Below are 18,386 nucleotides of genomic sequence, written 5' to 3'. Positions count from 1 at the left end.
TTCTGTAATAATTTCTGATGTGGAACGACGTCAAAAGCTTTACTAAAGTCGAGGACGACAATGTCACATGTATCTTTATTGTTGTAGTTTGAGGCAAGATCATGGATAGTAGCTACCAGTTGGGTTTCACATGATCTACTTGATCTGTAGGCATGTTGGTAATCAGTGATGATTGAGTTTGTGGAAAGGTGTTTCATCAGTTGGCTGTCCAGTATATGTTCCATCAGTTTACAACATACACTAGTTAAATATATAGGACGGTAGTTAACTGGTTCGTTCTTGTCACCCTTCTCGTAGATAGCAGCAATACAGTGGAAACTCGATATAACGAGATGGTCGGGACCGAGTCATTTTCCTCGTTATAGCCGATATCTCGTTATATCAGTAGGCATAAAAGAAGGCATAACATAAAGACATTAATTTGCACATGTGGGACTACCCATCATATTTCAATCAATACTGATAACTTGATATTGTGTGTGAGGGAATTACATTGTACTCACCTTTATGGGTAAGAGGATGTTTTTCGCCAAGGAAATCCAATATCAAGAATGTGTTTCTTATTAATTGTAGATGTTTGAATTTGTAAATTTATATAGCTTGCGATTGTATCAAGATCGTCTGTGGATTGGTATTTGGTTATCGTGTGGGTGTGTGTTGTGTGGAAAGCTTGAATATGGTCTGCACAATGCTGTGTGTGTATGTGACACATTCTGTATGTAAATTATGACTGCGTGTGTGTGAAGATGGGGAATTCCCTACGTAGAAGGCCAATCACAGCATCAGATTGCCTCACACCTGCTAAACGTCATGATGATGTCATGCATACATATGGCTGTCCCACCACATTTTCTGCATGTATCAGTGTGCGCGCACACACAGAGTTACACGTACAACATGCAGTGCTAGCTGGAGTGCACTGAAGAAAATGATTATGTGTGTACAAGACAGTTTTTGGCGCATCAAGCTTTACAATCTCGGAAGATGATAGCACAGGCGAAGTAAAGCTTTACCGAAGGCATTTTGCTTAACCTCGCTATAGCAGGTTTGATTGACTATGTTTTTCTTTGTTTGGAAGTCACAAAATTTATCTCGTTATAGCAGTTATTTCGTTATAGCCGATCTCGCTATAAAAGTAGCATTTTACATAGACTTGTGTGGAAGGAAATTTGGGACCGGGAAAATTTCCTCGTTATAACCGATATCTCGTTATAGCAGTGTTCGTTATACCGAGTTTTCCCTGTATTGGCTTTACGCCAGTCTTAGGGTAGATGTCCTTGATCGTAGGATTGTTTGAATATAAACTGCAGGACTGGGGCTAATTGTTCGGCTGTAAGTTTCAAAATACAATTTGGGATATCATCCGGGCCTGCTGCTTTTGAAACATTCAATTTATTCATCAACTTTATAATACCACTGACGGTAATATCAACTTCAGGCACCTCTGGTACATTACTTGGTGGAAGATTGGGTGCTTCTTTACTGTCCTTAGTGAAGACACTTTGGAATGGTTCGGCCAGTATGTCCGCTTTCCCTTGACCATCAGTGACAGTGCGGTTTCCAGATCTAAGACTTCGGATTCCTATGTTATCCTTCCGTGTAGTTTTAATATACTTCCAAAACTGCTTATTACCTGCCTCAGAGAGGTTGGATATGCCCGTTGTGCATTTCTGAGTTTCTTATTGACCGTCCTCTTAATCTGCTTGTATTTGTCCCATCTATCTTGCCCTCCGAGATTTTTTGCCTTTAAATAACATTTCTCCTTTTTGCGACAGTCTCTTGAGCTTAAATGTAAGCCAAGGAACATGTAGTTTACCGGACGTGACTTTTGAAGGTACATGCTGGTTGATCGGGTCATGCATCTTATCTCTGAAATTACACCAGTTTTCTTCAACTGTTTTACTGATGGGGTTTGAATTCAGAAAGTTTTCACAGAATATTTGTGCATCTGCTTTAAGCTTGTCTTCATCCATCTTATTCCACTGATGAAGACAAACACAAACAAGAAGTATTGTTTTCTTTAAATGTGATAGGGCTATAAGGCATAAATTACTGGATTTATTTCAAATAACTTCCTAATCATCTTCAGGAGAGTCAATGTCTTCTTGTTAAAAAAAAAAATGGTAACTATATGTGTATTACCTAAACGCGCATTCTTCTGCAGATATAATTATCATATTAATACATATTCGAGATATTTGCATCTGTAATTTTGTACTCTCTAAAAAAAATCGAGTGAAAATATTCACTCTTTTAGGAGTGAATACAAAAAAGAGTGAATTTAGAGTGAAACTGGAGTGAATTTTGAGTGAAAATGTTCATTTTCACTCATTTTGGAGTGACCTCAGGAATCACACGAAGATTTTGGAGTGATCCCCGAGGTCACTCTAAAAAGAGTTCATTTTCACTCAAAATTCACTCTAATTTTACTCTAAATTTACTTTTTTTTTATTCACTCCTTCAAGAGTTAATATTTTCACTCAATTTTTTTTTTCGAGAGTATCTGTGTGTTCACTGGGTCATTGAATCATTTCTTTTATATAAATGCGCACACTCTTGAGTATGTTTTGTAATCCACACAGATATGTATGATGAAATTTTATTTCCATTTAATGGAATTGGAAACTGATTATTTGGCTTGATATAATATCAATTTATTTTATTAATTTTTCATTTATTTTCATTTTTATTTATTTGATCGTTTTATCTATTTTTATCATAACATATAAATCGCTTGAATACGGAGAGTGAGAATATAAGAGGACTTTGGAATTACCGTATAACCACTTGGTGCACAGTCTAAATTGAAGGAAGAGAAGAGAAGAGAAGTAGACAGTGTGAGTACCCTTCCATTACGCAATGATCAGTTGTAAATGAAGTGTTGAATAGCATATGTATAATATATATATATATATATATATATATATATATATATATATATATATATATATATATATATATTTTGGCGGTCCATGCCAATTAAGACCCGGGTTCGATTCCCGGCGGAGACCAATTTTTCAACTCTTGCGCTTTTCCTAAAAGGAGGAACAGTAAGAGGAATAATGATGTCAAAGCTACGCACCGATTTCTCCTTCCTTTCTCATATGTCATTATATATATATATATATATATATATATATATATATATGTATATATATATATATATATATACATTAATACATGGAGGCCAAGAAAGAACGGAACACCTAAGATCTTGAAGTTCAGCAATGTTGTTGCAAATATGTCAATATGTTGCTTACTATTTAATTGGAAAGGCCATTCTTTTTCCAATAGAATAACACAATGCTCTTTAATTTTAATTGCTGCGTTGGGACCATTTTTGTCAACCCTTGCAATTTTCAAAATGTGATCCTTTTGACCTCTCAGAGATACCGACACCAACGAGAATTCGGCTTGCCATAGAACCAGTAGCGTTCAAAATGTGTGGAATGCGGGGCGGACGGTGTGATTGTCATTGTCCGTTGTCATTGTGAATGAGACGACCTGTTGGGCTCATTGAGATGCTAAATTTAGCTGGAAAATAGCGAGGGTTATTTTAAGGCATGATTGGCAGTGACATGAGTTCATGAGTGGTTTGAGAATAAAGCCCGTAGATAATTAAGTACACATTGATAGATACAGTAATGTGCAAAATAATGACATATTTGCAACAATATTACTGAAATTAAAGATCATAGGTCTTCCGTTCTTTCTGGGCCACCCTTTCCGGGCCATTCTGCATATATAACTAATATAGTATTGAGACATAACATAATAGCCTTCTTTTTGTCAGTATTTTATTATGTTTTCTTTCTTTTTTTCGCGATAAGCGGTGCAAAACTTGTCGCAGCTGAACGATGAATGGATACTTCCTGGAATGGAATGGGGTGGAGGGTGAAATCAAACTATCTATACTCCTCCTTCTATCTATTTCTTCAGTCAACAAATATATTGCAGTCTTCTTCACAATGCAGCGAGAAGTGTTTTTGATCGATGCAACACTAGGCACCGAACACAGGCGGAAAAATGAAGAATGATATAAAAGATAGGCGCTACACTTTTTTATGTTTCCTAGCGAATGTTTCTTTTTGTTGGGGGGGGGGGGTGTTTGCTTTCTTTCTTTTATATTCTATCATAAGGAAGGACATGTCTGCGAATGTTCTCAGTCATCGAGGTAGATTAGAACATGAACTATCAGTAAATCTAGCCAACTGGACTTACTTATATTTTGGAGTAGCCGTCGTCTGCGGGACGCTTCATCAGGCCGACTGAACTTTGGCGGCAATTGGTTGTTGATCCGTGACAGGGTCGGGGAATTTCGGAAAGCACCGAGGAATCTTCGGAACTGCCGGATTGTAGGCTCCGGCTAAGTTGTGTCGCAGGCCCCCTACTCGGTTTAGGGGCATAACGATTTAAACGCCAGGCTCTACATTCACACACTGGGAACTCACCAACGTGCTGATTCCCGTACGTAGATCATACTTAAGTCAATATCAGGGAAGACCAGCTGGATTCCTTCTTTGACAAGGTGAACAATTACAACAAGTTTACTCAAGAGAGAGCGAAGGAGGGAAAATTAAAGGGGCCCTGAAATCCAAATGCATGTTGATTTCTGTTGATTTATGATACCCTCAACATCACTTTTGCGGTGAAACGAATATCTAGAAACGTTCCATGTATTTTTAACTTTTCTTTCATTTATTTTTCTTCAGATTACTTGGGAACGCCCACAAAAAAAAAAAAATACTTCCAAAGTAATATTCTTGAGATGACATCATCTGTCAATCATTGCTAAAGTACTGAAATGCTTCATAAAATAAATTGGAATGCACCTTCCCCTCGACTCAACAAAACTTGCATGTTCCCTCACCGTGTCTTTTGTTAGTCACATTAATATCACAGAAACATGCAAGCCTATCTTTCGTTTAATTCGCATCATCCTCTGGTCCATAAGCTCGGGGTAATCAAAACTCTTCACACTAGGCAGATACCTTCTGCTCAGATGAGGAGACGAAAATCAAGGAACACAGGCACGTTAAGGAGGCACTCTGTGCGTGTGGATACAGCAGTTGGACATTTAAGAGAAGGCACTTTATAAGTGCCGACACCGACAGAAAAGCGGCTGTACAACTTAACAGTTCCCTAGCTGGTACGTTTCCAGACTTACAGAGAAAATCCGTAGAATCTCCAGCAAGCACCATTATTCTTGTCTCTTTGGAGCCTACCTACACATTGAGACAGAAGTTAGTCGATCCATCGTAGGGCTAAGACTCCGAAGGATCAACAAAATAATGTAGTCTGTGCTATTCAGTGGAAGGATGACGAATGAGAAGAGCTGTTAGGCCTACATTTGAGAGACAAAGCAGATTTCAGCCAAGCGTATGTATCAGCACAGACGAACTAGTTCGTCTGCATGTGTAGATTGTGCCGTATACTCCCATCTGAACAGCAGTAACTACACCTTTGACAACAAGGACGTTGTCATCTTAGATCGTGAGGCACGGCGGTTCGAGAGGGGAGTCAAAGAGTCTAATATCCACGTAAAAAGGGAAGAGCCATCCCTAAACCAAGGAGGGGGCCTGTGTGACAACCTAGCCGGAGCCTACAATCCGGCAGTTCGGAAGATTCCTCGTCACTTTCCGAAATTCCTCGACCCTGTCACGGGTCAACAACCATTTGCCGCCAAAGATCAGTCGGCCTGATGACGCGTCCCAGAGAGGACGTGAAACGTCACTACTCCAAAATACAAGTAAGTCCAGATGACTAGATTTACTGATATAGCTCATTTCATAAGTAAACACATCTAACAGGTTCATTTCATAATGGAGGATTTGATAATGTGATAGCTTCTGAAGCCCTCAGAGGGTCCGGGATTCTGAAATGAATAAATTATGTACTAAGTATATGTGAAATGCGACAAAGTGTGTTGCCTGTAGTCGCGTATAGCGATATTTTACTACTTCTACTAAAGAGTCTCTGCCGTATGTGTAAAGCCCTCTCACACTTTCATTGTCTTTGGATATAATCTACAAGTATTGTGCCATGTCCGGGCAATGATGCTCATTATCTCGGAATATTTTCCGTACTACAAATGTCTGGACTTCATGAATATCAGGCTAAGCGGAACAAGACATTCCGCTTGTTATAGCTACACGACAGCTTCCTTCTACATGCTTTAGAGCGTAAGGCTATATAGGCGTAACCTCCTAATCAAAACTCGTCCGATATATACTTCATAATTATGGACTCAATTTTTTTTCAAGACTTCATCTCTTTACAATCTGCTATATGATCCCACCTAACCATAACTATATACTTTGGATTCAATTGCTTTAAAAAGACCTCAGTGACAAGCAACATAAGTCATTGTCTGTCGGGTGAGTGCAGCTAAATACGTTCAGAAGTAATTAAATAATGTCCCAGAAACCAAAACTACCCGGGTAGCACTCGCAGCCAGAGCACCTACTGTACTTTGATCGAAAATTAGATGAACTAGTCTCTGCAGTCAATATCGAAACTAGATCACAAAGGGTGAACTTTATGTATAGCCCTGAGGATAGTAATTGCCATTTAATTGACAAAAGCGTAACTGTGCAGTTTGTTTGACAGGGACTCGCACTTGCAAACCTAGCTTCACGTTTGTATTGGTGAGAGTGTTAGAAATGGAAAACACGATTGTGTTTCAGAGTAGGAGATCTGACGATAGGCTGTATAACCACACATCAATTCTGGCATGCTTTTTATCAAGCTTGGGAATATGTCTTGCCTTCCTTCCAATTCTTCCGTCTGAGGTCGGACAGAGTTCCAGCATAACGGAGATAACTTACAATGTGCTAAACGCGGTATACTGTGTCGCTGCATTTTGCATACAGCTGCTTCTGCTATACTATATTCGCAATCGTGAAAACTTTCACCAGAGTCAACTCGTCCTCTGGCCTAAACGATGTCATGAATGTGCCCGGGTTCTTGGCATGCTATCACAGAATACGGATTCTTCATCAGACCTCGACGTCCGCCAACAATCGCCGACACCGATTTCTCCATCATTTGGCCAAACTCAGGGATCTTCCATAAACGGGGACAGTGACGAAGATGCGGATTGGTCCCAGTCACAGACGACGTCTACCATACCTGCACAGAACACAGGGCCTCTATCAAGTAACCACGCCTCTGATTCCATTTCCCAGCATACGGCTGAATATACAACAGCATACTTTTCAGGACTAAGTTTGCGCAGCTGTTTAAAGAATGCGTTTATGCTATTTTGCTTATTTACTTCGGTGGGATTACTTTTCCTTCTGGTTGGGCAAATTGTTTGTCTCGTCCAGAACAAAGGCAATACAATTTCTCTAAGCATTAAGGAGGTTACGGATCTCTCATTGCTAATATCTATGCCACTAACAATGAAATCTGTTGGGAATTACTATGAAGCCGTTTTTGTGTTAACTTCGCGGAACATTACTTTTCTTGTTCTAGGTCTATCAATAAGCATTTGGAGATGTGTCATTATAATGATAAACCCCATCGTCGAGCTCATGGATAGTTCTCAGATCAAAATAGGTCGGCCATGTGACGTCAATGGGACGCTTAAAACGGTCCTTGATTTCTCTGAAAAGTTCATGAGCCCAATCTACACGCAGTGTGCAGTAATCCTAGTTGTTCTTATGTGGCAGATGTGTACGTCGTTGACCCCAAGAGCTAGCTTGTCGCCTCCTAGTGGTGAACATCGCGTCGAAATTTCCAGCTCACAAGGGGTCCAGTCATTGCTTCAGTCTGCTGCCCATCGCACCAAGAACTATGTTAAACATGTGTTTACACCAAAACCAGAGAGAAGCAGTAAAATTCAACAGTACGTTTACAAAACTTGGATTTTGTCGGTTGGACTGTCTGGATGCAACCTGATTCTTATGTTCCTTGTATCGTTTATGTACACGAAAGAAAACTATGTGATGCAGAGCCTTGAAATTGCGCTGGTCTTTCCTTTGTTTTTGTGCTTAATTGATGAACGTCATATGGCCATGACAGAACAATCTCGGGAAATGTTATTGACACCCATTTCTAACACGTATCTGGAGGGACATGATGTTCTTCTTCTCCTATGCTCCTGCGGGATTTTCTGTAAGTGCATCTTTATTGTGTCAGCAGCGATTGGTGTTCTCTTCAGTGATACATATGTAGAAAAATACGGCATCGCACGTCCAACCTATAGCATCATCTACTCGCTCTTCAGCACTGTGTGGATATGGCTGACTACCGCTTTCCTCCTTCGTGTTCAGAGACAGGTGATTAGGTCTATTGCTGAGGTAAAGTTGATTCTAGCCTGCCTGATTTACATCATAACGATCAACGTCAACGAATGGGTGAACCTAAATTTCATAACTGTGGAACGTGACGTTGAATCTTCTTTCTACCGCAAGAAAACTGAAGGGGTTATAAGGGTATTGCTTACTCCGTTCTCTGTCCTATTCCATGTGTACGGAGCAATAATTGCGTACGAATCTTACAGAATGATCTTGAAGAAAGCCCTTGATAAAGAGCGTGCCTTATGTGCAGAGATGCGGCATGACTAAATTCACAGCTAAGATACCGCTCTTTCGAGTTCATTTATGAGAAAAGAAACGGTAAAAATTAACTGAGATCTGGAATCATTCACGCGAGTTTTGCCTCGTCTGGCGTTGGTATTTTAACATCGACAAAATGGGATGATACATCAGTACATTTTACTAAATTGTTATATGAAGTCTGCACACCGCGCAATTTCTCTTTAAGGAAATGAGAAGATTTAAACGAATTTTAATGAGGCGAAAAAAAAAAAACTAGTTAAGGGGTGGAGAATCCCGTATTCGACGCCCCTTAGTTGGATACTCGATTATTTAGATACGAAATAAGTTCCTTTTTGTGAACAAAATGTGCTTTTATTTTCCAAATATGATAGATATTATATGAAAACAAAATCACTTCGTGTCTTGCACATTGCAAAGTATGTTACAAGCTACGCGTTTATTTTTTCAATAAGTGATATTCTTAGCGTCAAAACGACAATGCTGATTCTAAATTACGAAAAGATCGTAATTCATGACGTGAATATTTAATCTATATGCAGCCTGTCTACAAATTGAAAGGCAAGAGTTTAAAAATGCTGACAGGTCATTTAAAGGGAAAACATAGATCTCGTATGCCTGCAGAACTGCCGTTCATTGCTGCAAAATGTACACTTCAAGCCTAAAAGTAATGTATGAAAGAACGCCATAGTAACACGATTTCAGTTAGGTATAACGAATAAATTGCCAAATATTAAAAAAAAAAGGGAGGGGGTACCGGATGTATTCAGTCTCAGAGCATACTCGATCGACACAGCATGCACTGTAAGCAGCTTGTTGGAAAATACAATATAGCAAGGACACAATCGACCATCACGTAAAGTTCTCCTTACCTAATACAGAATGGGGTGGAAATAAAAAATCCTATGCACACAATCCACGTTTGATCTCAAAATATTCCCAAACAACTCATAATCCTGGCAAAAAGCATCAGCCAGACAAGTTTCTTAGTATATACCCTTTCGAATTTATTGTAGTCGAATTCCACATGGTGTACTATTAATATCAAGTTCTGAGATCTATGTTTTGGCTTTAATTAGTATGCTGATCTGCCTTATTACCTGAATTCGAGCACTTGAGCATTATAGGTCCCTTGTTTGACAGGTGTTTACTTTCAAAAATAATCAAATATGACAGAATATCTCATGATGACCTGTGACAGCAAATAAAGACTTCAATCAAATAATTTACAAAATGAATGTATGTGCCCCTTAATATTGTTTACTCTGTACGCATTATTCTGCTTTTAATGGACGTCTCTATTCCTATATCTTTTTTTTTTTTTTTTTTGAGGACGCTCCCATGGAAGGTGTGTGTAACATGTAATACCTCATGAAGCCTCATAGACTTTTTTTTTTATAGATGAAATAACCACACGGATATTACAAAACCATTTCACAAAATATTGGTATTGTCAGTACACGTATATAGATATGGTATTTTGTCATCTCCGTTAACTTGCACCTTAGTCTCTTAAATGTTACAATATCTTCGCTGCGGAATATCAGCTGGCGGGAGAATCTCCAATTTATGAGATACCTATGATAGCAGTCTCTTTCATGAGTAGCGAGGTGTTTAAAGTTGCAATATATAACACCTGTTGTGATATGTACAATCCCGTGAACTTCAAAATATGTTAATGAATCGAGCAATATCAGACGAACATAATGTTATTCAAAGTCGTATAAGTATGATATCTTAAGCAAAAAATGTTTGGAGCTTTGCAGTTTCATATCTTTTGAATCTAAATTGATTGAAAAGATACGAGTTGCTTTATTTCTTTGGGAGTTAATGGCAAAATGACAAATTCTATCAAGATGATTTTACATTGGGTCACAAAGAGAACTTCACTGACCTTGTGTGCAGGTCAATGGGATACTTGTGAGACGATGACGTCATCACCTCATCTAATTTACACATGTGTTTTAAACTACTATCACACTACTGTAAAAACTCGCGGAACTTTAACACGCTAAAGATTTCGAATTATTATCTCCGATTCTAATGGAATCTTTATAATTTAGTTTGCTCTATATTACTCTATCAAGATTAATGGTGGACTTAGTGCCTACACAGTATTTTAATTCCACCAACAGTAGAAGATACATTGTGTATGTGCGCCGTATGGGCCATTGTCCTGCTGTCTCAGAATCATTCATCAATAACACTTATGGCTATACAATTAAAGAAGTAGCACGATACCTTTTACATGTTTCTTTCGATTGATTCATTTCATTCGACCATATGGATTATCTTAATGGTCCTAATGCCTTCCAGCCTGAATCTCTCAGCCATTAAAAGAACTGTTTCCATCCCAATCTATCCTAAGAAGTGCCATCACACTCACATATTAGCAAATCTTACGCCATTGAATGGACAATAACGGATTGCATACATATCATTTATTACACAAACCTAAGATTTTGTAAATAGTGAAATGGGTCAACCTAGCCGAACTTGACTTTTTCATATTTTTTGAAAGAGCGGGTCTTCTTTTACATTGTGCTAAACTTTGGTATCATAAAACGGGGAGGAAAGTGTGTTTTTTTTAGCAGTTTATCTTGAACATTTTGGTAGAATAGTGTGATTAGGTGTGTCCTTAGAATCCCTTTTTCATTTCTGAAAAACCTTGTCCACACTCTTCAATTTCAACTCTAATAACTTTTGAAAGGATAGTGCTGCTGCTTTGAAAGTTGGCATTAATTATGGACAGAATGTGTTAATCAGGCATGCTTAATTTCAGTTTAATCTGATAATCCCTTCATTGTTGTTACTCTGGTGGTTTACTTCCTGTTTTTTGTCCCATTCATCGCACAGCCAGCACGGTTTGGTAAAGATTAAGCGCTTGAATAGACACTGTACTTCAGAGCCTCTTTTCTCAGTTCACACTTTTCCTGAGTTTGTGCTTTCTTTCCAATATTTAGATAGGTTACTCGAGTCATACGTTCTTGCACCCATACAGGCAGGCAACTGATTACACATGTATCGCATTTTCAACGTTAGCAGCATAATACATACGAACATGTAGGGCCTACATACATGAAATATGTCTACACGTGAGAGTAATATTCAGAAGCTTCGGCAGTCCCTTGTATCGAGGGGCTTCACACGATTCGAATGGTCTTGAATTGTTCTAATTGCGATTTATAAACCTCGTATGTGATCAGGGCTGTGTGTAAACTGTACATCGATGACACCGGCTCTATCAGCGCTCCGATCATGTTCCCAGGAGTCTCATCGAAGAACACCTGCAAGTCAGCCCAGTGGCCGAGCTTGCTGGCATCCACCACCAACTGGGCTGCGTTCAGAGCAAAGGTGTAGACGAGACACATCAGGGTCCAGCGAGCCTCTCGAGCACCCCGGATCCGCTGGCGTTGCACGACGAGCAGAAATGAGGTCATGAACCAAACGATGACGATTCGGAAGAGGGCGTAGAAGATAGCCAAACGAGCAACGAACATTTCGCCTCCTATTAATGGCTTGTTACTAGTAAGCAAACCGAAGCCACCAACAAGACGAAAAATATTAAGCAAGAAATTACCGCCGCTACTCAGCAACAGCATCCGATCATGGTCACCCACGATTCCATGAAAAAGAGAAAAGCCGCGTTTTAAATTAAACGCAGACTGACTTTTCGTGAAATACACTTGGCATCCGTATAATCCTAACATAAGAAAGTAGAATGCCGCTTCGACAACCCACGATATGCAGAGTTTGGTATGGCTGGTGACGTTGATAACTGTCTCCAGGCACACACCAATGACCAAGTGCGCCCCTCCTATGCCCAGAAGGATGTACGATAAAGTCTGTAGTTGGTCGTTGATCCTAGATGTGCTCAGGTTGAGAAAGGTTTCTTGATCGTCCCCGGCGTGGCTTCCGCCCCTTCGCAGGTTCATGGGGATGCAAGCGACAAGCCTAGCCACTCCTTTTCGAATGGACACAGACAGAGGTTGCTCTTTCAGTTTCAAAATGACAGGGGACGATTCCGGCCGCAAGACACATTTCGGGATGACAGAAGACCACACCTGCCACGCTAGTCCAGCGGCTACAATTGTAACCTCTATGAAGACTGGTGACAAGAGGAGCTGGTGGCCGTTTAGGAAACGCCCGAACCCATTGTTGATGTAGAAACAGTGAAAGTCTAGAAGATTGTTTTCCGACCCATCAGTGTCATCAACGACCGGGTAGAGCAAATTGTTGACTGTTATCCAGATAAGGACAGAAAAGAAAAAGCCAAGTAAGTACGTAAATCGAGCCTCGTCTATGAAGACAGCATCGTAAAAGGTTCTGAACCACAATATCATTAACACAAGGTACGCTACATAAAGAATATGGCACAGCATTTCAGTGAAGACCATAATCAGAAATTTTGCCGTCTCGTCGCGACTGCCAAACAGGCACATTAGAAGCCCTGATGTCTGGACAGGTATGTTGATTGCAGCTATGGTTGCAAACCAGTAGAACGCGTGCAGGAGAGATTTGTGTGGTATCGTGTACAGCGGATGGTTGCGGAAGATCACATATTCTCTAGTTGGCGGAATCGAGGTGCGTGGCATTGGTATATCTTCAGATTCTGCATCCGACATTCCCCAATTCACGCAGTTGTTTGTTGGTACTTGAACAATCTCTTTATCGTTTTGAGGATTTGAATGTAAAGGGTCAATTACCAATGACAGCGAAGGGACGGACGTGAGATCTGTTTCGTTGCTTCTGCTGATCAATCTCGAATGCGAATTTTTGTACGATTCCTCGCTTCCTTCACATTTACAGAAGACTCCCATGTTACTTGGATATTGAAACCCACTTCCGTCTGGTACGTTCACATCATGCTGGAGTTCAGGAGAACTTAAGAGACCGACGGCTCGGGCACAGTGTCCACAACGAGTAGGCCAGAAGACCAGCTGCTGCTGATGTAGATAGTCCTTTCTACGGATACTCCAGCACAGAAAAAATATGACAATTACTAAACATACGGCGAGACTTGATCTTGTGACGGCGTAGGTGAGCTGGAACTGGGGAGAGTTCGTTTGAGGGGAATTGGTCGGGAGAACAGGAACGACGGCAAAGCAAAGCCCGAGACTGATGACAAAATTCAGAAACAAAAGGCTGTTGTATCTCGACTTCGGCAGCTGCACCCTATCAGCTGTCGAAACTTCCCTCCTTTCCATGACTTTATCTTATCCAGTGGGAGAGCCAAGCGAGTTGCGAGAAGAGTATGATTACAGTTACTAATACATACAAGTTGAATGTATAGATAAATTGTGGCTATCCTGTGTGAAGAGACTCTCTTAGCGTCGATAAAAAAGTTGTTTATTTGTTGTCACATTGGCGTTCAATGAAAATCCAGCCATGCGCCACACTAGTATGTCCCCATCCCTTGAGCCTCGAATGAACATGAATTCTGGGAAGTCTCTGAACAGAGGATGCCGTCAAGTTTTATTTTGAAACTGAACGTCTATGCTTCTGTCTTTTTTATGGTATAAAAAATGATAAATCCAATACACGAAAACTAACACACATATATACACACACAAATACACACACACACAAGCTGAACATGTGCATTTACTTCCGTGTTCTACCATGCCAGAGATATTCCGGTATAGAAGTGGGGTATTTGTTTGATATCTCTTGCATCTCAGCTATAAGCAGACATTATGTTTCCATTTTGTTTAACACTGCGATGTTAACATTCATTTTTTTCAGATCTTTCGACAGGGCATTGAGAGACTATATACACGAATACATTTAAACATCAAATACTTTATACTTTATAGTATACAAATAATGCACACCATCAACAAGGACAGTCGCAAGAATTACCACATAAGGTACCTTTGGAACAGTCTAGCACATCCGAGGCGACAGTCGAAGGTGTTTAGACTGTTTCAAAGGTATCAAGTGTGAGTAATTAACTCATTCTCGAATAAAATGCTGTGTATCGCTTGCTTTATAAAATGATGAAGAATATCCTTTTGGTTACATAAAATTTCGCTTCGCACTAGCCACTTTTGTGAATAAACAAAACGATGAAATCTCGCTCGTCCACATACTAAGTAGGTCTGCTATACATCGCGATGTGAAAATACCACGAACCGGTCATTACTTCGCTAATGACCAGTCATAGGCGAGATTATGTGGTTAGTTTAAAGGCAAATTAAATGCATGATCACCTGCAGGCCTACGCTCTCAACCATTGATTTGATTAGGATCTGCCACATTGTTTTATAATGATGCATAAGCAAAGTTTCATACACTCATATATCATAACTTACATCAATCAATCCTAACTAGGCCGGGCTATTCCAAGGTAGACGATTGGGGGGGGGGGGGGGGGGGGGGGCTCCCAGTCCCCCCTCCAGATCTCTGCCGTCGACCGCGCGATCGCGACGAAAATTGGCACACACATTGCCCAAGACCTATTCTAGAATACCATGAAGTTAATTTCCCCCCAAAAAAAATAACACTTTATGCTAAATTATGCTATTTTGCGCATAATAATGCTTGAAATCAGACAATTTGGTATAAATCACAAAATAATGCTCAAAACAGGCACATGTTTAGGTATAAATATTCTTTCTAGTGTTCTTACCAAATGTAAGAGATAAAAAAAATTGTTAGCGGAAAATTGAGCAAAGAAAATGGGATTCCATCGGGATTCGAGCCCGAGACCTCCGGATTGCTAGCCCGGTGCTCTACCGACTGAGCTATAGAAAGCCCTAATTCAGTGTTCGTCCAGAAACCCTAAATTCTCAATGTTCGAATGGCCAGAAGCTATAGCAGTGTGTTTGTGTGTGACAAACACGTACACATTTCAACTTGGCATAAACCCGAAGGAAAATTCAACTTGGGGATAAATGCGAGGGATCACCGAAGTGATGCAGCAAACAGAAAAAAAAAAAAATGACCAGAATGACTATCATTAGTGGAAAATTGAGCAAAGAAAATAGGATTCCATCGGGATTCGAACCCGAGACCTCCGGAAAACTAGAGAAAAAAAAAATGTGCCCTCAGAAAAAATTCTCAAGTATCTTATTATTTTTTTTCCAATGTATTTCTTAGTTTTTTTTTTAATGTTTTTCATTGCTTTTTCGATGAAATTTGTCTGCGACATCGTTCCGAACAAGAAAATAAGTTATTCATTGATTTTAATCAATGAAACCCCAAAATAATCATGCTTTCATGAAATTTGCCTGTAAGCACATTTTGCATTGAAATTGTACACGAATTCCCGCTTTTGAGCAATTTTTGGTCTGAATTGCATGTACATACAGTATTTATGCCTAACTTCGGAACCGCGAGCCCGGGCATCGCAAATTTGGTGTCAAAAGATGCGGGAGACTCAAAAGAAATAAGTCATGAAACGTCAAGGCGGTAGCTTTTTGCGGTAGCGATACATTGGGCGGAACGTCGAGGGTAGGGGGGCCTCGGAGCCCGAGCCCCCCATCCCCCTCGGCCTAGTTAGGGGTAAAGAAAGGTAAAATACTCATACATATGTACAAACATACATACATGAAATACGTCTACACGTGAGAGTGCTAGTAACATTTAAGGACCCCGCACAGTCCTTTGTATCAAGGAGACTTACTAGTACACGAAACGAATGGTCTTGAATTGTTCTAGTTGAGATTTATAGACTTCGTGTACGATCAAGGCTGTGTGTAAGCTGTACATCGATGAAATCGGCTCTATCAGCGCTCCGATCATGTTCCCGGGAGTTTCATCGAAGAACAACTGTAAGTCAGCCCAGTGGCCGAGCTTGCTGGCATCCACCACCCACTGGGCTGCGTTCAGAGCAAAGGTGTAGATGAGACACATCAGGGTCCAACGAGCCTCTCGAGCATCACAGATCCGCTGGCGTTGCACGACGAGCAGGAATGAGGTCATGAACCAAACGATGACGATTCGGAAGAGGGCGTAGAAGATAGTCAAACGAGCAACGAACACTTCGCCTCCTGTCAATGGCCTGTTGCTAGTAAGCAAACCGAAGCCGCCAACAAGGCGAAAGATATTGAGCAAGAAATTACCGCCGCTGCTCAGCAACAGCATCCGATCATGGTCACCCACGATTCCATGGAAAAGAGAAAAGCCGCGTTTTAAATTGAACCTCGATCGACTTTTCGTGAAATACACTTGGCATCCGTATAATCCCAACAGAAGAAAGTAAAATGCCGCTTCGACAGCCCAAGATATGCAAAGTTTGGTATGGCTGGTGACGTTGATAACTGTCTCAAGGCACACACCAATGACCAAGTGCACCCCTCCAATGCCAAGAAGGATATACGATACGGTTTGTAGTTGGTCGTGGATCCTAGATGTGCTCAGGTTGAGAAAGGTTTCTTGATCGTCCTCGTCGTGTCGTCCGCCCCTTCGCAGGTTCATGGGGATGCACGCGACAAGTCTAGCCACTCCTCTCCGAATCGTTACAGTCAGCGGTTGCTCTTTAAGTTTCAAAATGACAGGGGACGATTCCAGCCGCAAGACACATTTCGGGATGACAGAAGACCACACCTGCCACGCTAGTCCAGCGGCTACAATTGTAACCTCTATGAAGACAGGTGACAAGAGGAGCTGGTGGCTGTTTAGGAAACGCCCGAACCCATTGTTGATGTAGAAACAGTGAAAATCCAGAAGATTGCTTTCCGACTCAGTGCCATCAACGACCGGGTAGAGCAAACTGTTGGACGTTGACCAGACAAGGACGGAAAAGAAAAAGCCTAGTAAGTACGTAAATCTAGCCTCGTCTATGAAGACAGCATCGTAGAAAGTTCTGAACCAGAATATCATTAATACAAGGAGCGCTACATAAAGAATTTGGCACAGCATTTCAGCTAAGACCATAAATATAAACTCTGCCTTCTCGTCACGGCTGCCAAGCAGGCACACAAGAAGCCCTGATGTCTGGACAGGTATGCTGATTGCAGCTATGGTTGCAAACCAGTAGAACGCGTGCAGGAGAGATCTGTGCGGTTTCGTGTACAGCGGATGGTTACGGAACATCGCATATTCTCTAGTTGAAGGAATCGAGGTGTCTTGCATCTGTTTCGGGTCAGATTCTATATCCGAACATACAAAATGCATATTATAGTTACTCGTTGGTAATTGAACAATGCCGTTATCTCTTTCAGGATTCGAATGGGCAATGTCGTTTGTCACTGATAGCAAAGAGCGACCTGTTTCGTCACTACTGAACGATCTCAAATACGTTTTTTTGTTCGTTTCCTCGCGCCCTACCAATTTCCAGATGACACCCATGTGATCTGCAAGGTAGTGAAACTTTTTTTGGTCTAATACGTTCGCGTCATACTGGAGTTCAGAACTTATGAGACCAACGGCTCTGGCGCAGTGGTCGCAACGAGTAGGCCAGAAGACCAACTGTTGCTGATGTAAAAGGTTCTTTCTACGGATACTCCAGAACAAAAACGATGCGACAATCATACAGCACACGACAAGAATCGATCTTGTGACGGCGTAGGTGAGCTGGAACTGGGGCGAGTTCGTTTGAGGGGAATTCGTCGGGAGAACGGGAACGACTGCAAAGCACAGCCCGAGACTGATGACAAAATTCAGAAACAAAAGGCTGTTGTATCTCGACTTCTGCAGCTGTACTCTATTAGCTGTCAAAACTTCCCCCCTTTCCATGACTTTATCTCATCCAGTGCAAGAGCCAAGCGGGTTTCAAGAAGTATACGTGTATTTTTTTTTTACAGTGATCCTGTGTGAAGATCCTCTTTTAACGTTGATATAGAATACAGCTGGCTAGCGGTCGTTGCATTGGCGTTAAAT

This window comes from Diadema antillarum, unplaced genomic scaffold, assembly GCF_040938485.1.
Source record: "Diadema antillarum isolate AM-2024a unplaced genomic scaffold, OU_Dant_1.0 seq00000538_RagTag, whole genome shotgun sequence".
Taxonomy (NCBI): Eukaryota; Metazoa; Echinodermata; class Echinoidea; order Diadematoida; family Diadematidae; genus Diadema; species Diadema antillarum.
The sequence above is the reverse complement of the archived record's forward strand: the minus strand, read 5'-3'. Positions refer to the sequence as shown.